Source organism: Malania oleifera, chromosome 2, assembly GCF_029873635.1.
Source record: "Malania oleifera isolate guangnan ecotype guangnan chromosome 2, ASM2987363v1, whole genome shotgun sequence".
Taxonomy (NCBI): Eukaryota; Viridiplantae; Streptophyta; class Magnoliopsida; order Santalales; family Ximeniaceae; genus Malania; species Malania oleifera.
Window position 1 is genome coordinate 12,394,527 of NC_080418.1, and position 14,558 is coordinate 12,409,084.

At 35.6% G+C, this 14,558-nt stretch overlaps 1 pseudogene; it reads right to left on the reverse strand.

Annotated features, from left to right (window-relative positions):
- Positions 1-3,960: 3,960 nt before the first annotated feature.
- Positions 3,961-12,704, reverse strand: LOC131148051 (scarecrow-like protein 14; annotated as a pseudogene).
- Between the last annotated feature and the right edge of the window lie 1,854 nt (positions 12,705-14,558).

The window sequence follows — 14,558 nt, forward strand, 5'->3', positions numbered from 1 at the left end:
TAGTTTTATTTATCCCCATATCAGAAGCTACTAACGGGGGAGTTCTTGCCACTAGGAACCCCTGTGCTGGCACAGTAGGAATGAATGGAGGTATATTTGGCATTGGACCCTCCATGACGCCAGGTGGTGAGGCAGATGTTTGTTTATGATTTGGGGTGAGTCCTGGAGGATGAGTGAGGACCGTATCTATTTTGGGATCAACCTGTACTGCCTTTCCTTTGTTCATCAGTAGCTCCAGAACCTTACTTATTTTATTATTTATTTCCTCTCGTCCCTGTTCCAGATCCAAGACTCTGTTTTCTAGTTGTTCACTCATTTCTCTTGGCTTCCGCCTGATGTTGTACGGGTGCGTAGTAGTCTCAATATTTCTTTTAATTATTTAGGTGGCTTCTTTCCTTAAGAGAGCTGCAGATCAAAACTTCCTTTTTAGAATCACGAATGCATGAATGCGTGAGTATTTAATGCATGACCATGGGATGTAATAGGTGTTTATGCATGGATGTAACTAGTGCATTCATATATACAAACAGAGATATGAACATGCATGCAGCCTATCATGCAGGGCTATGTGTGAAATTATGCATGAAGTGCATGAATGCAATGCTACCTAGATAACCACTTTGCCAGAATTCTAGAAAAAATTCTACCAATGAAAGATTTCAAGATTAAGACGACTACTGATGGGCCACAATTTCAATTCAATTCTTCCCTCAACCATTGTTTTCCTTGATGATGGTCCATGTACCTTAGATCCTATGAAAGGTCATATTATGATTTAAGTTTGGGGTTGACCTAGGCTAGTCAATCCATTGGATTTGTTCAATACAGGCTTGTGGACTTTGATGTGCACTTGGACCTCAGCTGTTTCAAAATATGGGCTTCAAGTGATTTTCTAATGGGTCAAGGCCTGAGTTTAAAGAGAGTTGGGCTTGGATTACTTAGAAAATGTTGGCCTAAATTTTTACATAATAGGGCCAAGGCCCACTTTTGAAATCTGGATTTGGCCCTTTTTTGAAAATCAGGCTTGGGCTGAGTTTTTGCTTAGAAAAAAGGTTGGGCCTATGTTTGATTTTAAAGAAAAATTGAGCCCGAGTTATTTGAAAAGGGTTGGGTCGACCCATATTTTAAAATGCATAGGCCAAGTGCTTTATTTTTTGAAAGGATGGGTCATGGTCTCATTGTTGGGCTTTTTCAAAATACTGACTAAGTAGTATGCATGTCTAAATGGATGCAAAATGCATGACATAGTACAAAGTATCTCAAAACATATATACAAAAGACTGTACGTGGAGAAGGATGTGGCTCCTGTCTCGACCCAGGGTAGGTTTGTATATACGGGGTTTTATAGGGCTTTATCCTAGTTAGGGGAAAACTATGGACAAGTACGCATGGGTAGGCTCTAACCCTATTGATGATAGGTTCCCAACCTCAACCCTATCTTCACCCAAAGGGTTTGGACAGAGCTCAAATTAAGCGGAGTGGTTCGCGAATCCCCACAAGCCCTGCCACGTGGGGACAAATGGTATTACACTCCTTTCTAATCTTAGCAGGTAAATCCCGGGTAAAAGGCACGTGAAAGTGTGTGAATTCAAATTTAGCCTAATCCCACTACCCCACATGCATGTCACACGCTTATTCACAATTAATCACATGCTTATTCAAACTATGACAACAAGATATTTACAATTAACTAACTTAATCTAAAAGGTTTGAAATAAAATAATTACAATTAATATTCTTATCTACAAATTTAGAAAGAAAATATTTACAATTAATATTAAAAATTTGAAAAGAAAATATTTACCATTAATATTCTTGTCTACAAATTTGGAAAGAAAATATTTACAATTAATATTAAAAATTTGGAAAGAAAATATTTTCAACTAATATTCACAAAATGAGGAGCAACAAAAAGATTTATTAAATTTGAACTCGGGATAATTTCTAATTAATTACTGACTCAACTCTCTAACATCCCCAGCGGAGTCACCAAGCTGTTGCGACGTCCCGAAGCGCGTGCTCCCTGGGGTCGGCGAAATAGAAATTGTGGTTTTAATTTTCAAGAAAAATAGGAATATCGGAGTCGCCACTAACCATTTAGTGTGGGTAGAACACTTAATTATTACCCAGTTAAGGGTAGAATTGGTCTGCGTTACCAAAACTGCGATCGAGAGTTCGGTTACGCGAGAGGAAGGTACGAGCACCCCCTACACCCCTGTTCTTACGAACGATGCTTACTTAATTATGAAATTATCCCTAAATAAATTTAAAAAGTATTTAAAATTACTCCCTTTTAGTGAATTTTTGAAATACCCACAAAAATATATATAATATATATTCCCAAAGAGCTCATACCATTTCATTAAAATCATAAAGATATACATACGAAAATACTTAATAGAATAATACAAAAATACTAGAAATAGTAAATATTGTAATAAAATAGAAACATAGAAAATAGTAAAAAATACAAAAAATATGTTATAATAATAAGGCTAATACACCATAATTATAATACACTACATTGTATAACTATTCTACTATGATAATGATACATATACATATCTCATAATATTAATAACATATAAATGTTGAGACAATATTTTATTATTATATATCATCACACGTAAGTACTAGTATTATTCGAAGCCTAAAATAAATCTATGTGCAATTAGTATGGAAACATATGATAGTAATATGGAAACTTATTCATCCTAAAATTAACATACAAACTATATGGAAGCAATTAATCCCTAAAATTGATACGCAATAACAATATATAAAAAAATTAAATAAAACACTACTCAAAACCCTAATAACGTGAAATAGTCAAAACCCTAAAATAAAACAATAACCCAAAACCCTAAATGATCGTATTATGAAAATTCTGTAAATAATCAAGGATCCTGGACGTGCATAAATATTACAATCCTAAACAAAAAACAGTAATAAAAAAAATCCCTAAATATCGTATGAACAATAAACATGATAAATATCCTAAATACACCAAAAACCTAAATAATATCTATACAACAACATGATAATACGTGTAGACACCCTATTTTTGCCTAGGGCCAAAAAAAATTAAATTATATTTATTATCACTATTATTATTATTTTTTTGTTATTACTATTACTATTATTAATATTCTTATCATTTTTTATATTATTAGTATTGTTACTTTATTATTATTATTATTAGTATTATTATTTTTACTATTATTAATATTATTATTATTGAAAAAAAAAGGGAAAAGAAAAAAGAAAAGGAGAGTAGGGTTTTTGGTTTTGGGGCTTATAAACGAAAAGGGAAGGGGCTCGCATAAAAAGGGGGGGGGGGTGTCACGGTCCGACTATTTTTCACACTGTTGTGAAGGGTCGTGCGGCGCTAGCTAAAGCACTCTTGTTTTAACTAGCCAGCCTATCGTTTACCAACATTCATCCACAAAGCACTTTCATTAGCATTCATTCAAATAGCAGCGGAAACAGTAATCAATTCATGAAAGTCGTGGCAAGCAAGCAGTTAACATTGAAGCAAACGTAATTCATTAACAAATCCTCCATTGACATTGTGTACTTAGCAAGGGAGGTAAGTAGGCTAAGCACGTTGACAATTTCTAGTGAGTTTTACAATGATTGATGAACACTTACCCTCCCCTAAAGAGGTTTTTATGTAATTATCATCCTGGAACAAGGAAACATCAAAGTGACCGAGGAGTCATACTGCCTTATTTGGCTTACAAAGACTCTACTAACAGAAAATAACCCTACACTAGTATTTACATGATGGAAACCTATCCCAAGCACACGAGATAAGTGATCACAGGCAAGCATAATGATCTGAACAAGCTTAGCTTGTGACAGGGGGCGCAGAGGAAGGAGGCAGCCCTAAAAAGAAAAAACTCTCTTTCTGTCTCAATACCCTCTCACTCTGCTTCTCTTCGATTCACACGCACAGCCTCACGGCCTCACCCCACCATCATCCTCACCATCCTCCATTCTCTTGCTTTCCATCTTTTCCTCATCTCCATGACCTCCATAGCCTCTCCCTCCCACCACCATCTTCTTCGCTCTTCCCTCACAGAAGCCACAGAGCCAAGATCAACCACCAGAAATCACCATCGCCATCCTTGTCTCCACCATCGTCGTCTCCAGCTCCGACGACCTCACCAACCTTTGCAGCTCCATCACCGCACATACAAGCAGCGGTCCTTTCCTTCCCCCCTCACGGCAACAGCTGCAGACGACACACAGGCAGCAGCGGATTCCATGCACATTCTCCTGCAAACTCAACTCCGGCACCTAATCGCCCCAGTCCATCGCTCATTCTTGTCACCGTCGCCATCACCGTCACTGTCACCTTGAACCACCCTCTGCTCCAAACACCCCCAGCTACGACTCCAACCACCCTCTTTCCAGCCACCCATCACGACTGCCTGCAGCAGTGCACCAGAAGTCCGAGACCTTGGTAAGCATGCACCCACCCACAGCACCACAACACACACTCACACACACAACAAACACACACTAAAACACATGTTGCACGCACACCCCCCATACACAGACATAACACGCACGCACGCACCCAGCACACACATGTTGATTTTTAATTATTACAGTGCTAAGCTTTTTTTTTTTTAGTTATTTATTTTATGAGTTATTAGCATACATGTTAAATGATTAGGGAGGAGTTTTAATATTTACATTTAAGCTATTGTATATATGCTGAATGATTAATATTAGTATGGTAGAATTCTTACGGGTATTACATATTCATTAGGTTAGTATTTTGGAAGTAGCTTAATAATATTATATATTTATTATTGTGATAATGTGGTATTATATATTTAATAGCCTAGTGTGTTGTATGTTTAGTAAATTAACAATTTTAGTTATATGTATATCACATATTAGCATGTTGGTAAATATTACATATTTAGCATTTTCGTATTTTTTTTGGATATTACATATTTAGTGATTTAGGGTGTAATAGACATTATTTAGTAGACATCATTTTAATCACATATCAATTATATTTAGTATATTAATATAGTTAGTATTAATTGTTAGTATCTTGGTATATTTAGTATTGACTATTTGTAGTATATTTAGTATTAAAATATTAGTGTGATAATATATAGAATATTATGGTATTATTATTATGATTATATTAGGTATTATTTATTAAGATTTTTTTTCTATTTCTAATATATGTGATATTACTTTTTATAGTGTCTTTAGCATCTTAATATCTATGGTATTATGGTATTTTATTACTTATTTTGAGTTTTGTAATATTTTAGTAGATATGTGTTGCTTATTGTCCTATTATCATATATTGAAACATCTCATACTAGTATTTTCCTATTAAAAATTAAAATTCTATACAATTTCAAAATTTGGGAAGTGTATTTTCTTAAATATTTTCTTGATTTTTTATCCCTATGATTTTAATGCGAGGGTATGAACTTTCGGGCTTCACGTACCCTAGTTCTGAGGGAGTATATAGTATATAGATACTTTTGTGTGTGTTTCAAAATTCACTAATAGAGAGTAATTTTAAAGACTTTTTAAATTAACTTAGAGGTAATTCCAAATTAATTAGGTACCGTTTGTAAGAACGGGCGCGTAGGGGGTGCTCGTACCTTCCCCTCGCGTAACCAAACTCCCGACCCCAACTCTAGTAACGTAGATTCATTCTACCCTTAACCGGGTAGCAGTTAAGTTTTCTAATTACACTAAAAGGTTAGTGGCGACTCCAATATTCTTATTTTTCCTGAAAACTTAAAACGTTTTTTTATTTCGCCACCCCGGGGCACCCGCTCTCCGGGACGTCTCGACAACTTGGCGACTCCACTAGAGACTTTTAAGAGTTGAGCCAATAATTAATTAGGAATTATCCCCATTTAAATTTGTCAAGTCTTTTAATTACTCCACTTTGGTTTGTAAATAAAATCCTACCATATTTGAATAAAGTAGTTTGTTAAAATTATAACATGTTTGACTTAGTAAAAACATATGTTTCCATAATTGTAGATATCTTTGAGTTAATAGTCGTAAATATCATTGAGTAATATTCTCATATATGTAGATAGCCCTGATTAATGAGAGTAGTTAGTTCCCATATAGGTAGGTATCCCTAATTAATATAAATACTTAGTTTCCATATAGGTAGATATCCTTAATTAATGTGAATATTTAGTTTCCATATAGGTAGATATCCTTAATTAATGTGCATATTTAGTTTCCATATAGGTAGATATCCTTGATTAATGTGAATTAATGTTCCCATATATGTAGACATCCTTAATTAATGTGAATATGCAGTTTCCATATAGGTAGATACCCTTTATTAATATGAATATTCAGTTCCCATATAGGTAAATATCCTTCCTTATTGTGAATATTTAGTTCTCATGTACATAGATATCCTTGATTAATGTGTTTAGCCCCCATATATGTGAATATACTTGACTTAATGTGAATGCTTGTTACTATATTTATAAATATTTCAAATTTAATGTAAACATTTAGTTTCTATATTTGAAAATATTCTTGATTTAGTGAATTTTTTTGTTTCCATGGGTGTTTGAATAAGCATGTGATTAATTGTGAATAAGCATGTGACATACATGTGGGGTAGCGGTATTAAGTCAAGCTTGGATTCACACACTTTCACTAGCCTTCTACCCAGGCTTCACCCTTTAGGATTAGAAAGGAGCACAGTATCGTTAGCCCTTTTGGGACAAGGTCCTTGGGGGCACGTGAACCACTCCGCTCAGTTTGAACATTTTTCAAGCCCATTGGGTGAAGATAGGGCTCAGGCTGGGAACTTGTTGTCTATAGGGGTTAGAGCCTACCCACACGTACATACTTGTCCATAGTTTTCCCCTAATGTACAAACCTACCTTGGGTCAGGACAGGAGCCACATCCTTCTCCACGCACTGTCTGTTGTATATTTGTTGTGTTATACTTTGTATTATATCATGCATTTTGCATCCCTTTTAGACATGCATACTACTTAGCCGGTATTCTGAAAACACCCAATAATGAGACCATGACCCACCCTTTCAAAAAGTAAAGTACTTGGCCCAAGCATTTTAAAATATGGGTCGGCCCAACCCTTTTCAAATAACTTGAGCCCAATTTTTATTTTTTTTAAAAAAAAAAAATACAAACCTAGGCCCAATCTTTTTCTAAGCAAAAAAAAAACTCGACCCAGGCCTGATTTTCAAAATGGCCAAACACAGATTTAAAGAGTGAGCCTTGACCATATTACCTTAAAACTCAAGCCAATATTTTCTAAACAATCCAAGTCCAACTCCTTTTCAACTAGGTCCTGATCCCATCATAAAATAGCTTGAAGCCCATATTTTAAAATACTCGAGGTCCAAGTGCACATTAAAGTCCACAAGCCTACATTGAATAAATCCAATGGATTGACTAGCATGGGTCAACCCAAACTCATATCATAACCCGATCCTTCATAGAATCTAAGGTGCATGGACCATCATCAAGGAAAGAAATAGTTAAGGGAAGAATTGAATCGAAATTGTGGCTCATCAACGATCGTCTTATTCTTGAAATCCTTCATTAGTGGAAATTTTCTAGAATTCTGGCAAAGTAGCCATTAAGGTTACATCGCATTCATGCATGATTTCACACATAGCCATACACGACGGGTTGCATACATGTTCATATCCTTATTTGTATGTATTTTGTGCACTAAGTACACCCATGTATAAACACCCATTGCATAACATAATCATTCCATGCTCAATTTCATAACCATGCATGCATAGTCATCTCAAATGGGTCAACAATCACATTCCAATTGTCTGCAAAATCATGGTCCAAGGTGGTAGAATTAAGATCCGGGATTCCAGTATTGAGTAGAGCAAGATGATCTCTCTACAAAGAAAGGTTAGGATCATGGGGACCCGTTGCGTGATCATAGTAGGAATGTAATAAATGTCATCAGGTTGGAAGATTGATTGGTGTTCAACTTTAGAAGTGAGCTCACATGATACAAAAATGATATGCTTGATCACCTAAGGGTGATAATAAGAGGAATGCATCTATGCTTTTCATTTAAATCATTTTGAAATTGAATGAAATAAGAATGTCTTTCAGTCTCATCTCATTTCATCCTCCTTGAATCGTTACCTTATGCCAAATATTGTCCATTTTTGCTTGTATTTTGTGTAAGTGACATAGGAAATAATTTTATCAGTACAAAGGACCGAAAGCCATTAGTTGATTTCTAGGGTGTATTCAATGGGGCAAAAAAAAAAAAAAAAAGGAGATGAAGGAAAAGCCTCCAAGATGAAGTAAAGAACACCACTTCAAGATGCTGTCAAGGAGCTTGGTGGGATGTAGATTTCAAAATGATGAAGAGTCTTAGGAGAAATATACAAAAATGACTTATCAAGCTTGGTCCTACATTTGTTTGATGAAATTGATAAAAAGTCTTTTATCTTTGTTACATAAGTTATGATTGGTGTCTTGAAGGTATGATGATTATATTCTAATCAAATAAGGGATGACTATCTTTGATCGACAAGTTTTCCCATAAAAAATCGAATAATGATTTACCATTTGTTAACAAAGTTGAGTCTGAATGTTAAACCAGTTTTTTTAAAAAAGTTAGTTCACCAAAAATTTAACCTGGATTTGGGTTCCTAGTGTTTGGCAAGTCATTTGAGATAATGATCATTACCAAAAGGACGGTAGGCCATTTTTCTGCTACCCAATAGAAAGTCAAAGAAGAAATCCCTTGCAAGCCATTTTTGAGCCTGAAAAATTCTTTTCTGAATTAACCCGTCAAATGATCACACCCCACACAGGGGCAGTTTTAAAAAGACCAGTCCCAAATAAAGTTCTAATGAAAATGAAGTTAAGATTCCTTCATAAAAGGAAAAGCAAAAGTTGCGGTAAAAGAACAAGAAGAAGATAAATAAAGAAAAGAAAAGAAAAGGAAAGCGACATGAAGAAGAAAGAAAAATAAGGGACATGACTCATATGTGATCTTTGACTAGCGAATACTTGTGATAAGATTGATAAATTTTGAGCACTATTTAAATCATTCTTTCTTGAACCCATACCCTTAGCCTACATTACGGTTAAAATGAAAGTCCTGACCAGATTAGTATACATTGTTGTCTCAAGTGATTTGTCAAACTCAATGACGAGTCTGAACTACGTAATGACCTGATCTTGAAAATGTATGTAGGCAGCTTGCTCAAATAACAAGTTCGGTCAATACTTGGCAAACACGAGACCACAAAATGAGGCAAAAATTTTTATGGGATGGGATTTTTTAGCCTTAGTTTCCTTGTTCTTGGTGAAACCTAAATCCTAAGCCTACATTTCGTCCCACGTCTTAAAATCCACCCTGAGATTGGAATATTGCATCAAACTACTTAATAAGACACTAGTCATAATTCAAGACAGGGAGTTTGAAATAAGCTGGAAATAAGTAAGAAAGAATCTCTAGGTGATGATACGGTGGAGGAGTTATGGTTATGAGACCCAAAAAAAAAAAAAAAGGTTTGCCCATTGATATGATTCTCTAAGCTAGCAAAGTTACATGAGTGTCAAAGTATTAGTAAAATTTGTCTCCTATTTAATAAGCATAGAAAATCAAGCAAAGACAAGCAAGTTTGTGCATTCCATCCATATTCCTATTGAGATTGAGTTATCTGATTGCATGCTTATTTATTTAAATTTCAAAGAGATTTTAAAACATTAAGGATGCAATCCAAAGAAGATCCCTGTGAAGAAAGAGCGGTCTAATTGAGGCAAAAGTCATGTCAGGTTTTAGCGATCTGCTTATTCAGGAGAATCTAACAATAGGGTCAAAATTAGTGGCAAATACAATCAACTGGGGCAAATTTCGAGTCAAGTTTCAATGGGAGCCATTCAAGCACCTTCTTATCAGATTGGAATATGAAAACAGGTCAAGATCAGCTATAGATCCATTCAATTGAGGCATATTTTGTGATTTTCGTTTGAGCCAAGTCAATCACCTCCATGATCGGATGAATCAAGAAAATTGAGCCAAGATCAGTTATAGATCTAGTCGAATGCAGCAAGTTTCATGTAGAAATTTGAAAACATGGTCAAGATAAAAACGAGGTTATTGATCACTAGCGCGTTGAGAGAAAAGATTCATACATTGTCATGCATTTAATGCATTATCCTACATTTCATGCATTACCATACATTCCATGCATTGCCATACATTTCACGCATTACCATACATTTCATGCATCATCATACATCTTCTCGGCTGAGCAAGAAGCTGGATTGCAGCCGGTGCACGGGGCAGAGGGTAGCTGTCGCTGGCAGTTGTAGAGGAGGATGGTCGGACAACTCGGGTGGCTGTGCTGGTGTTTGCAAGAGAAGACAGAGCAAATGGCCGGATGGTGTTGCCGCTGGATGTGATGGGGGCGGAGTTTGCAGGAAATCGTGGCGGTGGTCTAGTGCTCGACTAGCTGGTATTTGCAGAGGGGTGCGCGGAGGCTACCGAACTGAGGAGTCGCTGTGAGTTGCAGGAGGGTGTGGTTGGCAGCAAAGCAGGGGGAGAAACCCAACATGAAATAGCAAACAAAAATCTGTATTTCCATCCTTGTAGCATCCAATGACCATCTTCTTTGATCGTAAAATCCTTGTGGTAGCCACCTTTAACCTTATTCCTCAATGTTCTTATGATTTCCTTGTCCAATAGGAGCGGCCTAAATCCCATGTTCATATTTAGAATTTGCCAATGCTTGTATGTCATACACCTTAGAATTCTATCTGAACCCTCACATCCTATGATATTCATAATATCTCGTCCCCAACCTTGTTCCTCATATTGCAACCACTTTGAAAATTTACCAGTCAAGTTAGCATCCAACATATCAAAAATTGATGAGTAGAAGAAAAGAGTTTCACGAAAGCGTGTAACAAAAAAGGAATCATTGCAGGATCCATTAATTATAGCATGGATGAAAATATGTGGATTTATCTCTCGAATTAATTTTAAAACAGTATCCCTTGGAAAATTCACCATAACTGACTCATTAGGTAGATATTCAAGTCGGTATTGCGAATTAACAACAATCAACTCATTTCTCCTAATTTTGATGTCTTCAATTTTGATAGTTTCCCATTTCTTTGCTATAGCATTATACTCAAATGGAACATTAAATCGCTCACAATATCTTGCCAAACGATGCCCTGTGTCCTCAACTAATTTTTTTGGCCGAAAACCAGACTGAGGGAACTCTATTCCTGTAATGCGAAGCTTAGGAGGCTCATTAAATCTAGTTGAGAGATCTTCAATAAATGCAGGCCATTGAAAACCATATAAAATACCAAAATCTATAATATGAAGTGTCCTTGTATTCTCAACTAAATTTAAAATGTTTTTGCTGGCAAAATCAAAGTTGATCCTCTTGAACGGACATGCCAACATAATGGTTTCGTAAGCTTTCAACTTATCAGCAAGATTAACGGATGGCTTCTTGGAAGACAACGCAGCATAAATTTGAGATCCACTTCCAATCATGCGTGCTTCAAGACCATTGGCAAAATAGTGGGCAATTCTTTGAGACGCACAGCCAAAAGGAGAAGAATGTTGCCTAATGTTCTTTAGCAGTTCATTTGCAGTTGCGATATCGTTAATGGCAATAGCTCGTGCACAAAGAATAAGGAGTTTTCGCAAGTTCGCTGCTTCTTTATTTTGCGTTTTCTTTGTTTGACTATTCTTGGCATTAAATATGCTTATTTCCCCTTTCTCCTCCAATAACTTGTTTGCTCCATTTTGTGAAACTTCATTAGAAGTACGCATGACATGCTTCTCATGCTCGTCAGGACAGAGAAAAAGCCTATCAAATGTCTCTGACAAGTCATCCTCTTCCGTATCACAAATTGTTAACTGCTTGCCACTCCTTCCTTCTTCCATATGATCAGCATCCTTTCTACGAATATCTTTCTTTCCCCCTACACCATTAAATAGAAAATCCCTCTCATTCTTCTCAACCTCATTCTCTGGAGTGTCATCCATTGACATTGGAGGCAACTCATTGTTTTCGAAATCGATGATTGAAAGATTTTGACAAGGGAAGGATTTTTTAACTTCCTCTACACCACTACTAAACTCTACTGTCATGGGCTCTCCAATAGAATGGTGAGAATTGCCGGAAAAAAGTACACTTACAGAAGAGTGTGTCATCCCATCAAAGCTCCCTCCCAAGCGAGGCATTGTTGAAGTGGACAACAATACCCTGTCACACGTAGTATTACAATTATTGCAATTGTAATTACAAGAAAATTTACCTGGGCCGCAAATTGTGTGTTGGTTCGGTGGAGGAGGATACTTTGTACCCAGAACTTCATGCAGTGATTGCTCGACAGCTTGGAGAGCCAAAGGGTCGACGAACATACTTGCCTTCTGTTCTATGTCATCGCTCATGAGCATCTCCATTATGTCCTTGAGAACATAATTAGACAAGTCAGAGTCATCTTGAGAGTCTATCTTCGTTGGTTCCACCGTTGAAGGTAGAACCAGATAACCTGGGTCTTGCGTCAGTTGAAAAGAAGGACAATCCTTATAGTTGAGATCAGGAGATTTGTCTTTAGAATTAAACCTATCGATCCTGGCATGACCGGTGTCATTGAAGGAGTTCCAAAAAGCATTAATGAAGCGTGGATCCATAACAATATATGCATCAAAACTGCCCTCCAAAGCAATTGAAATCTTGAAGTTTTGAATTGAGCCTATCCAACAACTGATGTCGAGAAAATAGAAAGAAAGAAGAAGAAATTATGGCTGAGGTTGCCAATAATGACCAAAATTGTTAATGGGTGAAAATAATTCATCTTCTATTTCAACCAATCTCAAATAGGAGAAATGCTTAGTATCTTAGGCCTTTGCCTAGCTAGGATTGGGGACTAGATGCGATCATTGAGATTCCAAAAGTATAATATATATATATATATATATATATATATGATAAAGTTTGAGGATAGTAATATTTTATTTATTTTTTACATATTTCATATTGATCGTAATATTTCATTTGTTTCCAAATAATATTATATTTTAAAAAATATTTATTTTTCTATGATTATTCCACCTTCAATTTATTACATTCCAAAAATCATATGTCCCTAATATTAATGAAAGAACCCTTTGTAATGTCTGAAAAACAAAGACATACCATATGGTTTCATTATAACCTTTAAATCTTTGGTGCTTCCAAAGATATGTAATTATAATATTTTCAGTTAACAAGAAGTGATAAACATACCAAAATATTCACAAAAACAATTAATTTAATTAGAGTATTAATTGATTATCTTAGTATTCATAAAAATCTTACAGCTTAATTAACATCACTCAACTTTAAGTAAATTCTTATCACCTTATATTGACCACTACGAACTATTTTAGTCACCCACCATTCTGTAAACAATTCATCCATGGTTGCTTCACCTTAACAGAATTGCCCGCCACTGTTGGTAAAAGGCCATTATTAACAAACTAACTAATATGTACGTTAATTTAACCTGTTTATTGTTGGTGAGAGGAAGTAATTAAGCTTTAAACTTCAAATTAATATTACTTAAATTACTTAATATCTTAGTTTGATTGATTAATTTTGTGGACATTATGATCATTTTTGGCACTTTTTTTTTTTTTTTTTTTTGTGAATAAAAACTTAATGAGATTTTGATTTAATGTAATTTTGGAAGGTACAAGTTGATTCTGTTGTTATAATAATCACAACAAACCTTCTTATTTTTTAGCCAAATCACAAAGGAGGTTTGTGTAATTTATTAATTCATTTTTTTCAATAATTTTTGCCTACAAACCTTGCACAAGTTATCCTTCGATTTCTGTGCTTAGAAAGTTGCATAGATCTATAAATTAGTTGACAAAAATATTTTTGACTTTAAATTTCCAAAATCTATTGCCATTGATTGTGGTGACTTGTTGCCACTGTATTTTTACTTTTATAACCATCTTTTACTTGATTTTTGGGCACTCATGGCTCTTTTCTTTCTTCCGTGGTTTGTTTTTTTTTTTTTCATTCCTTTCTTACTTTCCTTTTTCTTTATTTTCTTCTTCGTAAAATAGGGTGTTGTTAGGACCGGAGGAACCCATGGGTGGGCTTGTAATACACATGAATGAACACTAACTTGACCCAAAAGCTTAAACCTATTGGGTCTTGGGTCTAACCATGCATATAAGTACCCATCATCCACTCAAATTTTTCAATGTGGGACAAGCAAGCTCATAAGTGAAATTCTCAACAATCTCCCTCTCACTTTTGAGTTCCAACTGCTCCCCCTTATTGAAAATTGTCTCCTTTATGGGAGTAAGCTCAATTCTCCAACAGTTGCTCAAGTGAGTCTTACCACTAGTGTCTTACGTGTCTCAGATTGCATTCCAAGTCTCCTTTATGGGAGCAAGCTCAATTCCCCAACAATTGCTCAAGTGAGCCTTACCACTGGTGTCTTACGTGCCTCAGATTGCATTCCACGTGCCTTCAAATCAATCCTACCT